We start from the raw sequence: 20572 nt of genomic DNA, 5'->3' as shown, positions 1-20572 counted from the left end.
TTAATATTTAAGTGGTTTTTTTTTTTAGCAGAATTAAGGTATGGAGATCCAAATTGAGAAAACACACCTTATCCGCAAAACCTTTTAATCTATAGTTCAGAAACAACCAGCTTTCAAGGAAGTTTGTGTGATTGGGATTGAAGATCTGGCATTTAACAACTACAGTACATACCGAGCTTGTGTATACCTATTACTGATAAAAACGGGTCAAAAGACATTCTTGGCTTTCTCCCTTTAATGGACTAGAACAGTGCTGTTCAACTTCTGTGGTACAGAGGGCCGATACTGGAAGCGAGTGTTAAGCCACTCCCTGTTTTTAAACCACACTTACTTTAAACCACACCCATGCTACCACAAGACCATTTCCACATTAATTGTGGTAGCACACCAAAAAACCAAATGGTTGGTGCTCACTGCGGGGTATCACAGTTGTCATATTAAGACATACTCTTAAATACATATGCCTTCTCCTCCCCTGTGGATAACACAGCACCCCCAGCACATGATTAAACACCTAAGAGGCCCCTAACAATAATTTTCAAATAGCAAAAAATCTTGCACCTTGCGCAATTACAACTGGTTGCGCAACACCAAAGAAAGGGATACCAAGTCCCAAAGAGGAAATATAATTAGGTGTGTGCTTCCTTTTAAAAGACAGTCAAATCACTCCGGTTTCCTTCTCTCTCCCACCAGCTTAAAATTCTCTTTATGCGTTATATCTCTAAAGGGCGATCCACCTTCCAATACTCCTCTATGTCCCTCCAAGAGATATAGAGAAAGAAGAGAGATTTGTGCAGAACCGTAAATCAAGCTGATAAAGCCTTGCTAATGGTTGTACTCACAGGGTCCTCCGGTTAGGCATGTGACTGTTTAAGATATAACTGTCAGGCACTCACGCACGTGGTTCCCTGCCTACTGTTCCACTCGTCTCCCTCAGTTGCGCTCGCTTCCTGGTTGCCTTGTGTAACTACGGGTCCTCCAGAGGGTCACACTGCGCAAAGTTCTGTGGGTTGGAAATTGTTCCAGGTAGACACAAGAAGGAAAAGCTCAGAGGATTCAGTTTGTCTTTTATTAACGATCATATATACCCAGACTTACACTTAAAAAAGGAATATGCAACCTTCTTCAACCTAACGCGTTTCATGAGTCTCTTACAATCTCTGAAGTGAGAGACTCATGAAACGCGTTAGGTTGCGCAAGGTTGAACATTGCTTCCAGCGTCCAGTCCTCTTCTTCCGCTTGCCTACAAGGATTTCGCTGAGGTTTTTGAAAATAAGAACTCTGACCACATCGTTCCTCGATTGTCCAATTTACCTGATTCCTGGTTCCATTCCTCCTAGGGGAAGAACTTGCCCTTTATCTGTACTCCATGCATGAGTATATTTCTGAGAATCTGTTGAAGGGTTTCATCAGAAAGTCTACGTCGCCAGCCGGAGCTGGTTTATTTTTTGTTCAAAAGAAAGATGGTACTCTTAGACCCTGTATTGACCTTGTATTGACTATCATGCTTTGAACAAATTAACGATTAAGAATCGTTATCCTTTGCCTCTAATACCCAAATTGTTTGATACATCAATGATGTAATATGTGCAGACTTGTGTTATAGTTTAACTGTACAATATTTTGGTGTACTCCTCCTCAATGTCTGAGCATATCTCTCTAGTGAAACAAGTTTTAACTAAGTTGAAGGAGAATTCTCTTTATGCCAAGCTTGAAAAATGTGAGTTTCACAAATCCACAATTTCATTTTTGGGGTACATCATTTCTTCTTCCCGTGAAGGTCTCAGCTGTCATAGACTGGCCAATTCATATTGGCTTGAAGGCCATTCAACATTTCTTAGGTTTTGCCAATTTTTATCGGAAATTTAAAAATAACTTTTCCCAGACTGTGGCTCCTATTACGGCACTCACAAAAGAAAGCCTTTTAAGAATTCCTGGACTCCTCAAGCACAGGAGGCTTTTTCAACCCTCAAAAAATTATTTAGCTCAGCTCCCATTCTTCGCCATCTAGATCCTGCCAGGCCATTTATTCTCGAGGTTGAAGCTTCCGAGGTAGGGGTTAGTGCCATTCTGTCTCAACAAACAGGGTTTCAAGGGTCTCTTCATCCTTGTGCCTATTTTTTCTCATAGACTGTCCCCTGCTGAGAGAAACAGTGATGTGGGGAATCGTGAACTGCTGGTCATTAAGCTTGCTTTGGAGGAGTGGCGCCATCTGCTTGAGGGGGCTAAAGAACCGATTACCATTCTTACGGACCACAAGAACCTTGAATATATTTCTTCGGCCAGGAGGCTTAATCCTCATCAGGCCTTCTGGGCTTTGTTCTTTTCCCAATTTAACTTTCTAATTTACTTTTGGCCTGGTTTTAAAAATACGAAGGCGGATGCCTTATACAGATCTAAGAAGTGCTGGGAGATCTGCTCCCTCCCTTACCTCCCGGCGCGTCTCTCTGCAGTTTAGGGTGTGCAGGCACAGACTTCCGAGCTTGGCTTCCCTTGATGCCGGCGTTCGACACCAATCGTCTTCACGCTGAGCACCATGATGTCATCATGGAACGCTAGTTTTGAATCTCTGGTGCCAAATCTTCTTTAAAAGGCTCCTCCACCATTTTGAATATGCCCAAGCTGGTTCCAGTTCTACTGTTCCTGCCTAAGCGTTTGATCTAAATTCCTTTTTGACTCCCACCTGACTTTTGACTCCGATTATTGCCGCCCACCTTGAACCTCTTGTCTGATTCTCGACTATGTCTCTTCTTCATCCTTGCTGGTACCTCGTTTATGGACTTGTTGTGGTCATGCACTCTTTCTTGTGTTTTCCGCCCCAAAAGGGCATCGGTAAACACCGGAATCCGCAGGATTACCCTGTGCATTGAGTGTGTACCCACCACCAAGCAAGGTTTCCGATAACGAGATTGTTACAGTATGGCACACACACAGGCAGAGTGTCATGTCTCCAGCATAAGCTGTCATCATGCTGCTACATTTCATTATTAATCTTTGACAAACTCCCTTGTTGTAATTACACAAGGCCATTTCCTGTATTTATTCTGCACCTCCATAAGGCTTATGGCAGAATTGCATTTGAACTTATTAGGGTACCGTACTTCCACAATGTGACCTAGTGCAATGCCTTGTGGGAGCCAATACTCCATTTTACAACTCATGGTGTGGAAGAAGCACACAGTTTCCATTCCCTCCTCATGGTAGCTTCGCTGGTAAGCAAATAGACTCAAAGTTGCACCAAATCACCTCCACAGCTGCCAGCACTACCAGGGACATTTGTGCCAATATATGTGCTGTACATTGCAGTCTGTACTCATTTATGTTTATATTGCATTGTTCATTGCAATCCATTTATTCTATTTTCTGTTATTTCTTACAGTTTCACTTATTCCCTTTGCCATCCAGTAAAATCTACAGACTTCATTTCTCAGTCTCTTTATTGGAGTGTGGGGAGGTTTAGCTGCATGTCGAACTACACACTGCCCCAGGTTAAAACGTAGGGAGGACAGAACAGTGAAACATTGGCTGCCACATGGGTGGATCAAACTGTAGCTTCACAGCAAGAGCAATAAATAGGCTCAGCAAAGGCAACTACACAAATGTAGGGAAACACCTGCCATTTGCCAGTGCAGTAACCTGCATACAACTGTACAGCCTGTTTCTGCAAGTCAATTACCCAGCAAAGCATAATGTCCCAATGTCACAGACATTAGGGGACATTAGTCATTAGTGACCAGATCCCAAGTTTCGGGCTCCTCTCAATGTTCATCTGTTATTAATGCTGCTGCCATCGCCGATGCAAAAGCTGAAGCAGCATAGACCCGTGCTGCATTTGCAGAAAGGAAAATGGAGACAAAACAGAGAGAGCATGCTTAGAAGTAGAGAGAGCATGTCTAGAAGCATCCCTAGAAAGGCTGGCAATAGAGAGGGAAGCTGCAGCAACCATAGCAGAAGCTGAAGCTCTTTAGAGACAGTCATATACCCTGACAGTGAAAGACAGAGCAAGGCACCAGATCTGGAGATTGAGGCCCAAGACCCACTGCAGCCCGCCTCAGAGTATGTTCACCAACACTCCAAGCAGGGTACAGACTCATCTCTAACACAAGAACTAAACCAAGTTTTGACTAGCAGGCTGAACCAAGGATGCTCTACACTTCTATAAACCAGCAGCAAGTCACAACTGCATCAAAGAGACTATGCTGATCAAAGTGATGTTGCTTACAGCACCTACACCAGCCAAGTGCCCAAGCCCAAGACCAGAGACTGGTCTTAACGAGTGCTATGGCTCAGCAGAGGCAGTAGAAAATGCACTTTTCAAAAGAATTGAAGACTTCCCTAAAATATCTAATAAAGGTTACCAAAAACTTAGGGAACTAAGTGACCTGTTAATGGAACTACAGGTAGCCAAAGCTGAACCGGGACTTGCAACCCTTGACAAAGCAAGGGGTGTTAACCCCATAGTGCAAAAATTACCCTACAACTTACAAGAGCGGTGGATGGCACATGGGTCAAAATTCAAAGAGGTGCACAATGTTACATTTCCTCCCTTCAGTGTATTCATGGACTTTGTATACCAGCAAGCTAAGATGAGAAATGACCCCAGTTTTGATTTCACTCCATCATATGCCAACCCTATCAGTACTTAATACTCGCAAAGCAGCAGTACACAAAAATAATGCATTCTTTATAGATTCCTTTCACAGATCTGCAGAATCCACTCTCGAGGAGACAAGGAACAAAGAGCCTGGTAAGCAGTGTCCCTTACACCGAAAGTCTCACCCTCTTCTGAAATGCAGAGCCTTCAGAGAGAAGTCCATAGAAGACCAAAAAGCCTACCTAGGAAAGCAACATCTGCTACAAGTGCTGCTCATTTAGGACTGTAAGGTCAGTGTAAAAGGCACAGAATATGACAGCACATTCACAACATAGCTTTACACCCTGGGGAAGCCCCATGGATTGTATCTTACACCAAGGGTGTTAGCGAGCATGGCGGGGAGGAAAGTGACACTGCTACAAACATACTAGAGGTCACTTCCCAATGCACAAAAGTCTGCAAAGGAAGCATGGATGGCAGATCCTGCTCCAAAATTTGCCTGGTCAGAGTGTATCGACAGGCCAAACAGATAAAGGCATTAAGCGCTATGCAATCCTGGATGACCAGAGCAACAGATCTTTAGCCTGCCCAGCATTCAAGGGCCCAAGCACTCCTTATTCTCTAAAAACGTGCAGGAGTTGTCGAGACAGCAGGTAGAAGGGCATCCGGCTACCGAGTAGAGTCCATAGATAGAAAGGTATGCCTACCCGTGCCAACTATAATTGAATGCAACCAGATCCCCGATAATAGATATGAAATCCCTACACCGGACATAGCTATGTACACTTGAAACGCATAATCCACTCAATCACAGAACTTGACCCTAAGGCTCAGATAATGCTTTTCCTTGGGAGGGATATCCTACAGGTCCACAAAGTGAGAGGCCAGATAAATGGCCCTCACAATGCACCTTATGCACAAAAGTTAGACCTCGGAAGGGTCAGTAATAGGAGTTGTTTGCCTGGGAAGTGTACACCATGTCACAACCAGTTCCTTATAAAGGAAAAATCTTACAGCACCAGCTTGGCACACACACCCTTAAACACTTCTGATGACAACCACACTTGTGCCAGTGACCAAGATCATCTAGGGTGCACAGTGTTCCAGAGAACAAGAGAGGATAACCATGTAGCAATGTCTATTGAGGATAGACTCTTCTTAGAAATAATGGAACAAGGACTAGTTAAGAATGATACAAACAGTTGGGTCGCACCTCTGCTCTTCAGGCCCCAGAGGCAACTCCTGCCTAACAACAGAGAGGAAGCCCTTAAACGTTTCTCTTCTCTCAGACATAACTTCCAATAGAAAACCTGAAATGAAAGAACACTTCTCCTTCATGGGAAATATATTTGAAAATAGTCATGCAGAGGTTGCTCCCACCCATCCTGACACAGAGGAATGCTGGTACTTAACAATATTCTGAGTATACCACCCAAAGAAACTAGGGCAGAGTAGAGTTGTTCAAGGTGTTGTAACATACCATGGTGGTCTAGTGGAAGGAGGTCTGCAGGGAAGCCTGCAGCCTCCTCGGTTCCTCCAAGCCACAAGCACTCCCTTAGGCGCGTGCAGCACGCTTCTTCCTGGTTTTACTGGTGCATGCGCGCTGGCGTGATGACGTCAGCGCGCAGTGGCGCGAAATTTAAAGGTATTTAAAGCCACAGAATCTATTTTCATATTGCCCATTATAGGAGTTTGTTCCTGGAGCTGTTAGCATTGTGCTATTCTGTATATCTTATCTTGCTCCTGTTTTGACACCTGCCTGGTTATTCGACGATCCTGACCTCTGTAATCCGACCCTTGCCTGTTGTCTGACTCCGATCCTGCTAAATCCCTTCTGATTGATCACCCAGTTTTAACCTTGCCTGTCTGACTACGTTTGCTCTCTGCCTGCCCCGACCCGGCTTGATTTGACTACGATCCTGTCCTAAGTCATGTACTATGACCTTCTGCCCAAAGACTTTGCAAACCGTTGTGCCCCTTGGTCAGAACCCTTTGCCTTGCATTTCTTGTTTTAAGACCTGGCGGCATCTGAGTAGCTGAGGGCTCCTCCCGAAGCCAAAGGACGAGACCAGGGTGCTTGGCATCGGTTCTGACTTTAAGGTGCCAACTGTTACATTATAACGGGCCATGGACGAAGAAGGTCAAGCTGCCGCTGCTCCTTCCACCACAGAAGCGCTACTTACCACTCTACTGCAGCGCCTGGAAGAACATGAGCAGAGGCAAGATTACCTTATGCAAGGTTTTCACAATGTGACCCACCATCTGGATTCTTCTGTACAGTCTTCAGTTCCTGTGGCCGCTCCTGTGGCTTCTCCTTCCATGCTGGGTAATGTACCTAAAACCCATGAACCTAAAATTGTCTTCCCCGAGAAGTTTAATGGGGATAGAACCCAATTTTTTGTGTTTAAAGATGCATGCAAACTCTACCTCAGCTTCTTCCCTCAATCTTTCACCACTGGCGAGTAAAAAGTGAGGTTTGTAATGACCCTGTTACAGGGGTGATCCCCAAATTTGGGCCCTAAGGCTACCCTCCCCTGATCCTGCCCACTATTCCCTAGAGACTTTCTTTAAAACTATAGCAATACTCTACGATGACTTGGATCGTGCTTTTTCAACGATTCCACGATTCGTACTCTGCCTGCCCCGACCCAGCCTGATTTGACTATGATCCTGTCCTACGTCTTGTACTGTGACCTTCTGCCCAAAGACTTTGCAAACCGTTGTGCCCCTTTGGTTGGTCAGAACCCTTTGCCTTGCATCTCTTGTTTTAAGACCTGGCGCATCTGAGTAGCTGAAGGTTCCTCCCGAAGCCAAAGGCGGATGCCACAGGCAGAAGTACGAGCCCGAGACCAGGGTGCTTGGCATCGGTCCTGACTTTAGGGTGCCAACCGTTACAGGTGTCTCCCTAAACGATGTTCTCCTAACAGGCCCTGACCTAAACAACAAACTTTTGGGGGTACTCCTTTGTTTCCGCAAAAACTTTATTGCTGACACACAACAAATGTTCCATGGTTTTCTTGGTTCAGAGATAATGATCCTTCTAAAGACATCGCAGAGTATTGCATGAGGGTGCACATCTTTGGTAACAGTCCTTCACCTGCAGTCGAAATCTACAGGCTCAGAAGCTCTGCTCAGGAATGTGAGGTAGAGTAAGGGTCAGATGTCGCACAATTGGTAGAAAGAGACTTCTATGTGGATGACTACTTAAAATCCTTACCCTCAAGTGAAGCTGCAATCCGTATTCTCAAAAGGGCACAGGAAGCACTTGCCTGATCCAACCTCAGGCTTCACAAATAGCTTCTAACAGAAAAGCAGTGATGGAAGCCTTCTCTTCCCAAGACCATTCAAATGATCTAAGAGACCTAGACTTAGGGGCTGACCCTTTACCAGTGCAACTGATCCTTGGGCTTCTGTGGTATTTCTGATGCTTCTGTCAAAGCCATAGCTGCCGTTGCATACCTTAAGACTGTGGATATCTATGGACAATGTCACAATGGGTTTGTTATGGGCAAGGCAAAACTGGCACCAATTCCTGAACACACTATAACCAGACTAGAACTATGTGCTGTGGTTCTAGCTGTAGAGCTAGCTGAGCTTATCATAACTAGGCCAGGAAAGGTAGTCTTGGGTTATATCTATAATGAAACCAGTCGGTTTTATGTTTATGTCAGAGTACTCAGAATCAGGAGAGCTACATGTCCAGAACAGTGGCACTATGTACCCATGGCCTACAACCCTGCAGACCACGCAACCAGAGCTGTTGCTGCAAGTCAGCTCAAAGACACAACTTGGCTCACAGGACCTGCCTTTTTGCATATAACAGAACAAACTGTTTCTGAGACTGAAGCATTCGAGCTAGTGGATGCTAATTCAGATGCTGAAATTCGTCCTCAAGTGTCAACGTGACTGCTGATAACCAACTCAAATCCAGCAGATTTAAAAAGTTCTCAACTTGGAAATCACTTGTTAGAGCTATCACCTGTCTAGCCGACATAGCTCACTCTTTTAAACATATTTCGTCGAAAGATGTAAGTACTTGCAAAGGATGGCATCACTGTAAGAATGCCTACATAGTGGCAGAACTTCAGCAATCAAAAAAGTCATCATCCGCACTGTGCAATATGAAGTCTATCCTAGAGAGATCAATTGCATCACAAAAAAACAAACTTGTCCCTAAAGACAGTCCTTTGAGGAAGCCTTACCCATTCCTTGACCAAACTGGCCTATTGAGAGTAGGAGGCGATCTTGCAAACACCTTCTCGGACAGATGGAGAAAGCAATATATCTCCACTTTGCAACCACAAAACAAATGGCAAACTACAAAACCAAACCTCAAATCTGGTGATGTTGTTCTCGTGAAAGACTGTCAATCACAGAGAAATGAATGGCCCTTAGGTCTTGTCACCAAAACATTTCCAAGGGACGATGGAAGAGTCCGCAAAGTCTAGGCCAAAACCTCCAAACAAGGGAAAACAAAATTTTTCCAGTTTCTGAACTGACTTTACTTATCTCCTGAAGAATAAAGTGGTGGCATCTATAGATACCAGAAGTGTCATGTCTCCAGCATAAGCTGTCATCATGCTGCTACATTTCATTATTCATCTTTGACGAACTCCCTCCGCTGGATGCTTGTTGTAACTACGCAAGGCCACTTCCTGTATTTATTCTGCACCTCCATAAGGCTTATGGCAGAATTGCATTTGAACTAATTGGGTTGCTGTACTTCCACCACGTGACCTAGTTCAATGCCTTGTGGGAGCCAAGATTCAATTTTACAACTCATGGTGTGGAATAAGCACACCGTTTCCACCCCCTCCTAATTGTAGCATTGCTGGTAAGCAAATAGACTCAAAGTTGCACCAAATCACTTCCACAGCTGCCAGCACTTCCAGGGACATTTGTGACAACATATGTGCTTTACATTGCAGTTTGTACTCATATATGTTTATATTGCATTGTTCATTGCAATCCATTTATTCTATTATTTATATATATTTATATTATTGTTACAGTTTCACCTATTCCCCTTGCCATCAAGTAAAATCTACAGACTTCAGTTGTTCATTTTGATGGCCTGGACTCTACCCAACCACGAGAGCTGTAACTTTCCCCACTTCTCTAGTAGTTTTTGAAGTGAATTCAGTAGTGGGAGATAGTTATCCTTATATGTTTTCCCAAGGTTAGCTTGGATGCTGACAAATAGGTATTTGATACTTGGGTTGGCCCATTTGAATGAAAAGCTTTGTCTTAGTGTTCTGGCTGAGGTTTCTGCAATATTGATGTTTAGAATTTAAGATTTTGAAAGGTTTACTGTAAAACTTGATAATTTTCCAAATATTTTCATTAGATCAAGTATGTTTGGTAAAGATATAGTGGGTTTGTTGACACACATCAGTAAGCCATCAACAAAGGTTGCACATTTGTATTCTGTCCCAGCCACTAAGGGGCCTGATACATTGGGGTTGTTTCTAATATGATCTAGAAGGGTCTCCATAACTAGGACGAAGAGAATTGGGGATAAAGGGTACCCCTGTCTGGTCCCGTTTAGTATCCTAACTCTTGGGGAGAGAGTACCATTTATTTTTATTCTTGCAGTCGGGTTGTTATATAGTGCCATAATCCTCTGATTTTTTCTCCTACACCAAAACCTTTTAACGTCCTATCCAGATACGACCAGGACACCCTGTCAAAGGCCTTTTCGGCGTCTGTGGTGAGGAATGGTGGGAATACCTTTGTCTTGTACATGTCGGATCAGGTAGTATTATCTTTTCCTTCTCTTCCAGGGAACAAAACCCGCTTGGTCTGGATGGATCAGATAAGGTAAGTGTTGTTTTATTATATTTCCCAGAATTTTAGCATACATTTTTATATCAATGTTAATTAGGGATATGGGCCTATAACTGGGGCATAGTTGGGGGTCTTTTCCTGGTTTGGTGATAATTGTAATATGGGCTTCTTGCGCTTGTGGTTGAAAGCTGCTTATTTCAGAAATACAATTGTAATATTCTTACAGAAGTGGAACCAGATCCTTTTTAAATGTTTTATAAAAAGGAAGCTGTATAAACGCCTGATCCTGGGCTTTTCTCGTTCTTTAGGGACATAATGCATTCTTGAAAGTACTGTAAATGGAGCATCCAGTAGAAGGGTTTGTTCAGGAGTTATTTTCGGTATTCCTGCCTGTGCTATAAAGTTATCTGTCTCCTCCATAAGTTCAGCTGAGGGGGGGGAGGACTTCAATTATAAATAAATATAAAGACTGGTAATAATTCTGAAAAGCTTCTGCTATGCCCTTCATGTTATGTTGTATTAAATTATTTTTTTTTATCAACTGTTTTTTTATTAAAGATCACATAAAGAAAAAGAAGAAATACATTGGTACATATCCATTTTGGGGAGTGCACAGCATTATCATACAATATATACCAGAATATGGACCGACAGTATTTGTGATAAACATAGAATAGACATAAGAAATTAAATAAATAATAAAAAATTTAAAAATTAACACCTAAAAAAAGGAAAAAGAAAAAAACATCATGTGGTACAATGCGCTCCAGTTCGCCCCAGGGAACCGGTATAGCCTCCCAATATTTCCACTTTTGGCTTCATGATGTGGCAACTTTACCAGATGCGAGGTAAGTAAGAAAAAAGGGAAATTATTACCAATGTACCCAGTCCCTGTTTCACTATTTACCCTCGCCATGCAACTCCTTGTAATAGGAGTTCCACATGAACCAGTCTTCCTCTGCTGCTAGCGAGGTGCTATGTAATATGGCAGTGAGGTGTTCCATACGTCTCACATGCTTGATTCTATTAATTAGGTCCCAAAAAGATGGCGGTGAAGGGTCCTTCCACCGTGCTGCTATCAAACACCTTGCCGCAGTAAATATACAGTTTAACACCTTCCGTGTCCTTTTCCCTACTTCCAGAACTGGGTGGCCTAATAAATGAGTCAAAGGGTCACTCGGAAGTACCAAACAAGTAGCTTTTTTCACCAAGACTTGTACCGTGGACCACAGAATAGTTACTTGGGGGCATGTCCAGAACATATGAAAGAGTGTTGCTGGTATGGTACCACATCTCCAACAGCTCGGTATAACAGCAGGAAAAAGTCTATGCAATAGGGCTGGGGTATGATACCACCTAAACAGAACCTTATAAATATTTTCTTTAATAGTCGTACAGATAGAGGTCTTAGTGGCATTAATCCAAATGCATTCCCACTGATCTATTGTAAGAGGAGTCCCCAAATCTCTCTCCCATTGCTGCATGTATGAGTGGGGGTGACCATCCACATCATGTGCCACTAGTTCCTTATATATGAAGGATATATGACCCTTCCTCTCCCCTGCTTTAATACATAAACGCATAGGGTCAGCTCAGGAAGTTTCATTGTCCCACATATCGATTTCACATAATGCCTCAATTGAAGCTCACATAGCTCATACCTGTCTATCAGTTGTTGCTTGTCTAAAAAATTCTTGGTTCGCATATCAAATAGATGGACAAGATGATATGCTACCGTATGTTGCCAAAGCTGAACAAAGTGCTTCTCCAACCATAAGGGAAAAGCGTCATGGAAAAGAAAGGGGGTAAGGAAACTTGCCTTATCCGCTGGGACTAGTTTGTTTTTGCATTTAGACCAAATTTGTTTTGTGAATAGTATAGTCCGGGGGGCTAATTTCCCCAGTTTGACAGTCTGTTTGGTCCAAAGCAATGTCCTCGGATGTATAGGGGCAAGAGCTAGCTTCTCTATTTCCATCCACTTGGTATATGCAAATTTAAAGGACCACTGTATGGCTTGCCTAACCTGCGCAGCCAGGTAGTATGCGTAAAAGTCTGGGACATCTAGACCTCCTTGTGTCCTTCGGCGCTGTAGAATAGTTCTACGTATTCTCTGTCTCTTGCCTACCCAGATATATCTATAGCATAGATTTTGAAAGTGCTGTAGGGCTGACCTAGGTACTGCCACTGGGAGGGTTTCAAAATAATATAACAATCGGGGCAAGATAGTCATTTTAAGGTGGCAATCCTGCCAAACCAATTGGGGCAATCCCCAATTTTGTATATCTTTTGCCATGGATTTCCATAGTGCTTCAAAATTTGCTTTATATAGTGAATGATAATTGGTAGTGATCAAAATGCCCAAGTACTTGAGGCTACATGTTTTTTTATAGTCGAAATTCAATTTCAACAGCTTCAGAGTAGCTAGGGGCATATTTATTGGCAATACATCTGTCTTATCGTTATTAAGTTTATACTCAGAATACATTCCATATAAATTCAGTTCCTGGTGCAGATTGGGAAGAGAGGTAAGAGGTTGGGTTAGGGTAAAAAGCACATCATCGGCATAGAGGCAGATTTTAAACGACTGTCCCTTCACAGAAACTCCCTTTATGTCCGGACAAAGTCTTATTCTATTAGCTAAGGGCTCTATGCTTAGCACAAACAAGAGGCGCAACCCTGCCTCGTTCCATTATGAATCTGGAAAGTGGTAGAGTGTAAGCCTGCTGACTTCACTTGAGCCACTGGGTTTGAATATAACCCTTTAAGAGAAGTGATAAATGACCCAGAAAAGCCCATCACCCCTAGGCTGGCAAACATAAATTCCCAGTTGAGACGGTCGAACACCTTCTCTGCATCGACACTTAGTACTAGAGCCCCCTTCCTCTCTGTATTAAGTATATCTATCAGATCAATAACTCTACGGGTATTATCTCCTGACTGCCTGAATCGTACAAAACCTACTTGGTCCTTATGAATTAAGATAGGCAGAATCTCGTTTAATCTATTTGCCAAGAGTTTGGTAAATTATTTTTAAATCTGCATTCAGGAGAGATATCGGCCTGTAGCTAGAACATTTAGTATGGTCCCGTCCTTCCTTTGGGATTACAGTTATAAATGATCTCAGGGTATCCCTATGTATGGGGCTACCTTGTAAATACCCGTTATACAAGTCACACATCCTACTGTATAGTTGCTTAGGGAAGCATTTATAGTACTTATATGTTAGGCCATCTGGTCCTGGCGACTTTTTGGCTGGGAGATCTTTTAACATCGAGGTCAATTCCTCCACTGTTACCTGGGCATTGAGCATGTCTGAGTCAGTTTTAGTGAGAGTGGGAAGTCCGGATTGTTGCAAAGAATTTTATAGGGCCTGCTGATGTTGTGTCAAATTCTTATTTGGGGTGGGTAAATTGTACAATTTTTCATAGTAGCTTCTAAAACAATCCAGAATAGTATTAGGATTAGATTCTATTCAATCTCACCATCTAATTATCAATAGTCTCTGGAGTATTTTACGATCCCTTAATTTGTTGGCCAACATGGTGTGTGCTCTATTACCAAATTCATAGTACCTTTGCCTGGACCATTGTATTGATTTTTCTGCCTCGTGAGTTTGTGCATCTTTAATTTTAACTCTGGCTAACTGTTGCGTTGTGGGTCTGCTGGAAAACTGTTGTTCCAAGGCCTGTAGGGAGCTTTGAAGGGCTTTCAATGTGGCTTGTTTGTTACGTTTCAATTGACTAGCCAAAGTTATCAGTTTGCCTCGAATAAAGGCCTTGTGCGCTTCCCAAACAGTGGAGAAATGTTGTACCGAACCCAGATTAATTTTAAAAAATTCTTCTAATTTAGTCTCAAGCAATTTAATATGCTCAGACGAGGTAAGCAATGATTCATTCAGCCTCCATTGACACGATTTTGACCTATGGAGGTGTTCTAAATTTATCTTAACCATTATCGGAGCATGGTCTGACCAGGTGATTTGCCCTATTTCTGCTTTAAAATCGGGATGGCTCAATTGGGGCGAGATTAGTATGTAATCTATTCGGCTATGCGTGCTATGGGGATGGGAGTAGAAAGTAAATTGCTTCTGTCTAGGATGTTTAATCCTCCAAATATCCAAAACTGGCAAAGTCCGTATTAATTGGCGAAAGTTTTGCGAGGAGATCTCCAATTCCCTCTGGGGTGCCATTGTTTTGACTCTCAGTACATCATGCATTTGAGAAAGTGCTAAATTAAAGTCACCCCCTAAGACTATAGGGTTCCCTGGGTGTTTCTTTAATTTCGCTCTCAGTTTATTTAAAAATCGAATCTGACCCCTATTCAGTGCATATACGTTAAGGAGTACAATTCGAATCCCTTCCAAAACACCATGTAACAATAAATAGTGACCTTCTGTGTCCACCTCTTTATGTTCAAGGGAGAAATTAATTTTGTTACTGAACAGGATGGCCACTCCCGCCTTTTTTAAAGGGTTGGAAGAGAAATAGCATTTGGAATATTTAGTATGCTTCAACCTCCAAATCTCGTTTTTTTTATGATGCGTCTCTTGAAGAAAGGCGACATCAGCTTTTACATTTTGTAATTCTTTAAATATCAATTTTCTCTTCTGGGGGGAGTTTGCACCCTTTAGATTCAGGGACACAAAATTAGCCATTACAAATTACACTCCGCACTCTCTTGACATCCACTAAAAATGGACGCTGGATGTATTGTAATGCTGGATCTGTCATGCTCTCTAATACTAGATGAAACTGGGCCCAGCTGCACATAGTTAAGTACCACATTTTGAACAACAAATAAAAATCAAACCATAATGTTAAACTAAAAACATTACCAAACATTTGTAATGTAACATTTGTAAATAACCAAAAAAATTGGAACATGAAGGATGCGTGGAAAATTTGCGTACTCATTTACCTGGTAAACCAACTGGCCACGGTATGAGTCCCGATCCACTAGTTATTGTCCTTCGGTGTAACTGAGTAATTGTACACCAAAAGTTAGATATAACTGAGGAAGTTGGTGAATAGTCCTCAGAATCTTTCTCGGGGTGTGTGCCCGGATCAGTCGTCGGAGCACGCAAAGTGACAATGTATGTCTTGCAAGTGAATCCGAATTTTCGCCGAGTCCGTCTCAGCAGTGTGATGAGAAACTTATATGTCAGCAGCGACATCTCACATCTGGGGGTCCCTCGAAGTAGTTGTAGCTCTATCTCTGTCTCTCTGCGGGAGGGGTTGCCCCATTCCTTCGTTGGTGAACCTTTGTCGATGTGCTATTGGAGCTTTATCCCACAAGGGTTGCATCCTGCCGGGAGTCAGTCTTCTTGGCTGTTGAGCAGGTATCTCCATAAGTGGTAGTTCCAGGGCCAATAAAAATTGTTTAGATTGCGAAACATCCTGTAGAACATATGTTCTGCCATTTTTGACAGCAATCAATTTGAAAGGATATCCCCACCTATAAGGGATATTATTGTCCCTTAGCTGTTGGGTGAGCGGTTTCAAGGTTATCCTCTTCGCTAGAGTAATAGCTGACACATCATTAAAGACTTGTAGAATCGCTCCCTGGTGTATGATAGACTGATGATTCCTAGTCGTTTGGATGATCAAGTCCTTGCTCTCAAAAAAATGGAGACATAAAATAACATCTTTTGGCAGCTTGGCATCTGGTGGTCTGGCCCCTAAAGCCCTATGGGCTCTGTCCATGCGCCATAAATAAGAAGGGTGGTCTGGCACCAATGTAGTAAAGAAATTACGCAGATAGGCCTTAAGATCAGATTGCTTGACTGCGTCCGGTATGCCCCTGATGCGTAGGTTATTTCTGCGATTACGATTCTCTAGGTCTTCGCAAAGCAGTTTTAGTTGAGCACACTCTGATTGCAGGGCAGTATGTTCTTCAGTCAAAGTATTATATGAGTCTATCATTTCATCCACAGTATTCTCAACTTTGTCTGCACGATTTCCTAGCTGAACAATGTCAGCTTTTACTGTGGTGAGCGCTTGGGCTACAGTGTCAGCTATTGTATGGATAAGGGAGTCTTTTAAGCTGTTCAGATGCTGCAACAAAATCTCTTCCGTTACTGGGAGAGTGTCTGGGAGCGTATTCATTAAGTCCTGAGTGGTTACATGCTGTGGACTTGGGCTCCGTGAGCCTGTCATGGCTGAGGTAGAAGGAGAGTGTGGGGTAAGTGAATGCCATGGTAGGCCTTCTTGCTCGGCGCCATCTTGTTGCGCACGCTGAGAGGACAAGCTGGAGTATTTATTTATGTAAGGAGACATCGTACCTGCCCCTTCTTTAGTTTTCTTTCGCCCCATTGTGTTCTGCCACCACTGCTCTGGTCTCCGGTGCTGTTGAAAGCTTTATTGCAGCTAATAAACCAGCTTTAACACCGCGAGGTCACGGAGCTCGGCGAATTTGCGTCCTCCTCACTCTAAGCCGCGCATGCGCCCCCGTATTAAATTATTTTTATCTTTAATTGACATAATATGCGTTTGGGGCTGGAGTTTCTTAAGTATTCCTGCAAAATGCTTTGTGCATTTATCGTTAAGTTCATAATACTTTTGTTTGCAGCATAAGTATGCTCTATGCACCTTAGTGTCTAGTATTGATTTTAATTGCAGCCTTTTACTGTCCAAAGTATCTAAGACATCATCAGTGAAGCTTTGTGCTAATAATGCTATATCTTTAAGTAGATTGCTAATTTCTTTTTTCTTTTCTTTTTTTTTAGGTTGCTACCCATTGCTATCAAGTTACCCCTAAGCATGCATTTTAATGTCTCCCACAAGGAGGCGGGGGAAATCTCTGTAGACCTGTTTAGCTGAACTGTTTCTTTAACCCAGCCCTGGATCTCCCTTCTTCTATCCTCAGAGTATAATAAAAAGTCATTAAATGTCAGTTGGACTCCTGTTTTGATGTTTGTGGGATTTTAAATGTTGTTGTTATTGGGGAGTGGTCTGAAATGAAGGATGTTCTGATTTCAGCCTGGGAAAATAAATAAAGCCAATGCTGTTATACAAAAATAAAATCAATTTGAATAAACATTGTGTTTTGGGAAAATGTGTGAAGTCTCTTTCTGAGGGGTTTATTACCTTCCATATATCTACTAGGTGTAAGTCTCTTGAAAGTTGTTTCAGATCCTTAAGGCCATTATGAGATATGTTACTTTTACTTGAGGAAGAATCTGTTGATGGGTTTAATGTCAGGTTAAAATCACCTCCTAAGGGGCGCATGCGCGCACGCATCCAAGATGGCCGCTTAAGGTGTTAGCTCCGCACCACTCTAACAGTTCTCCCTGCTATTAGCCAACAAAAGCTTCACAAGAACTTCTCCGGGGACTCCTGCAAGCAGTTAATACTTGGCTGGACATGAGCAGGCGCCAAAATCTGCAGCAGAAGGACTCCATGGACCGTTACACGGTGAAGGCCACTCCTAACCGCATGGCCGGCGAGCCCGAGGCCGCCATGACACCAACCGCACAAGGGCCTATGCCACAGCGGGAAGGCATGCCTCAGCAGACCCCGGTCCCAGCGGAAGTTTTAGGAGCACAGCTGGCACAATTGCACGAGAGGCTCAAGGTCACAATTCGAGACTCCATTGCAGACGCCACAAAGGAGCTATGGGACCGGATTCGGAACATAGATGACTGAACGGAGCATCTAGAGTACGCAACAGAGGACATTACGCTACACATTTCCTACTTGGAGGAGGACAATAAGTCTTTAAGGCAAGAGATTCAACACCTCCAATACCAGCAGGAGGATGCTGAAAAAAGGGATCGGAGACAAAATCTCAGAATCAGGGGGATTCCGGAAGGCGTAGGGCAGCCCAAAACTGAGTGAGTACCTAATAGCCCTCTTCCAATCTCTGGTCCCTAACCTCCCACTGGAGGATAGGCACCTAGACAGAGCGCATTGGGCCCTAACTAGCAGGCCCCAGCAGCCCGAGCAACCTCGGGATGTTATTCTGAGGCTGCATTACTATACCTCCAAAGAAAAAATAATTCTGGCAACCTATTGTTTTTGATCCAAGCTCGGGGGCCCCATGCAAATTGTCTAAGATATGTTGTATTTTCTGCAAGCGTTTTATTTCCCAGGGTTATGGCTAAGGTAGTTACTTTAAATGCAAAGGGTTTGAATAGTACTTTGAAAAGATATCTGCTTTTTAGGGAGGCGCGCAAACTCAAAGCCGACATATTAATGATTCAGGAGACCCATTTCTCCCCTAGGTTGCACTCCATTCACTACCCAACGGTTTTTCTGGCCTCAGCCCCGGTTAAGAGGGCGGGCGTGGCAATCCTGATTCACAAAAATCTTCCACTACAAGTTACAAGGACACAGGTAGATCCGAAAGGAATGTAATTCTGGAAGGCCAACTTAACAATCGGAAAGTTGTTTTGTCCTGCATCTATACCCCTAATAAAAAGCAGATATCTTTCCTAAATGCTACTCTCAAGAAAATATCAGTTTTGCCTAATACACTGTCAATCATTGGAGGAGACTATAACCTACTTTTCTCTCCGATGATGGATCGCTCGGGGAGGCCGGTGGGAGATGAGAGGGAAAGGTGCTTCAAACAATTTAGACAATTCGTACGCTCTCACTGCTTATACGAAGCATGGTGAATTTGCCATCCTACGGAAAAGACTTACACCTTTGCCTCTCACCCCCACGGCTCTCAACAGCGACTAGATTATTTTTTACTTAACCATGACGCCCTAGTATCTCTAAAAAGCTCTACTATACATCCGATCACCTGGTCGGACCATGTCCCTGTCGAAATGGTTCTTGACATCTTGCCACTTTCACGGAAACCATTCCAATGGCGACTTAATGAAACCCTACTAGCCCACTTGACTGTTACGTCCCAACTGACAACAGGTCTTATGGAATATTTTCAGAGAAATAAGGAATCAGTCCCCTCCCCGTTCACAGTCTGGGAAGCCCACAAAGCGTGGGTGAGGGGGGAATTAATTGCCATAGCATCCAACCTCAAAAAATCTGCGACACATCATAGACTACAAATAGTACAGCAGCTTAAAATTATGGAGAGGAGATACAATCGCAAACCCTCTATCCCCACACTAGCACGCATAACCTCACTAAGAGCCCAACTCAGAGATTTAGCTATTACACAAGCAGAAAAAGCCATTTCTTATACACGACAGCGATATTACGAATATGGCAATAAGGCCCACACACTCTTGGCACGAAAGCTTCGGGATCAGAAAGTGCAAAAGGCTATATTAGCGATCCGCACAAAGCAAGGCCACTTAGTTCACACCAGAGAGCAAATTCTATAGCTACGACAATTCCCTATATAATTTGCCGCCTCTGCCATCGAGAATAGATAGAGACTTGGGGAGACATATACAGGATATGCTATCACCCTCCAAATTGCCCACTCTAACTACTGAGGAAAATGATCGATTAAATGAACCCATCACAATGGAAGAATTAGTGGAAACCCTTAAATTAGCCCCAACGAAAAAATTCCCTGGCCCTGACGGTTTGACCTACCCTGTACTACAAAACCTTTCAGGAACCTCTAGGCCCCCAATTGCTACAGGTCTTTAATGAGATCCTGAAAGGCTCTAGACCACCACCGTCTATGCTCTACTCCCATATTTCTCTTCTCCCTAAGGAAGGAAAGGACCCCCAATCCTGTAAAAACTATCGCCCTATAACATTGTTGAACACAGATATAAAAATCTTCAGCAAAATTCTCGCAAACCGCCTAATGCTACTAATGCCATTGCTAATTAACCAGGACCAGGTGGGGTTTATCATGGGCAGGCAAGCAGGGGATAGTACCAGGAAAACTATTGATCTCATAGATTTGGCTAATTCGGCTAGGACCCCCCTCCTGGTCCTGGGGTTAGACGCGGAAAAGGCCTTTGATCGCCTGAACTGGGCATTTATGAACAAAGTCTTGGACATGATGGGGTTTAGGGGTCCCTTCCGGAACACTGTATCTGCTTTATATTCTTGCCCATCGGCTGCAGTTAGGATAGAGGGCTACCTGTCTTCTACATTGAGATTTCTAATAGAACTAGACGGGGTGTCCCCTTTGCCCCTGATCTATGCACTTTCGATAGAACCCCTTGCTGTCGCAATAAGGAACTCCCAAAATATCATGGGTATCACTCATAAGGGCGAAACAAAATATCGTTGTTTGCTGACCATGTACTTCTTACTC

At 43.2% G+C, this 20572-nt stretch overlaps 1 long non-coding RNA gene across 1 annotated transcript; it reads left to right on the top strand.

The window, feature by feature from the left end:
- The first annotated feature begins 1219 nt into the window (after positions 1 to 1219).
- Positions 1220 to 17518, top strand: LOC108716748. The gene is made up of 3 exons (XR_005961250.1): positions 1220 to 10414; positions 10940 to 11229; positions 17106 to 17518. It is a non-coding gene; the product is annotated as an uncharacterized LOC108716748 (long non-coding RNA).
- The last annotated feature ends 3054 nt before the right edge of the window (positions 17519 to 20572 follow it).

Source organism: Xenopus laevis, chromosome 5L (assembly GCF_017654675.1).
Source record: "Xenopus laevis strain J_2021 chromosome 5L, Xenopus_laevis_v10.1, whole genome shotgun sequence".
NCBI classification, from domain to species: Eukaryota; Metazoa; Chordata; class Amphibia; order Anura; family Pipidae; genus Xenopus; species Xenopus laevis.
This window is presented reverse-complemented; position numbering and strand designations above follow the sequence as displayed.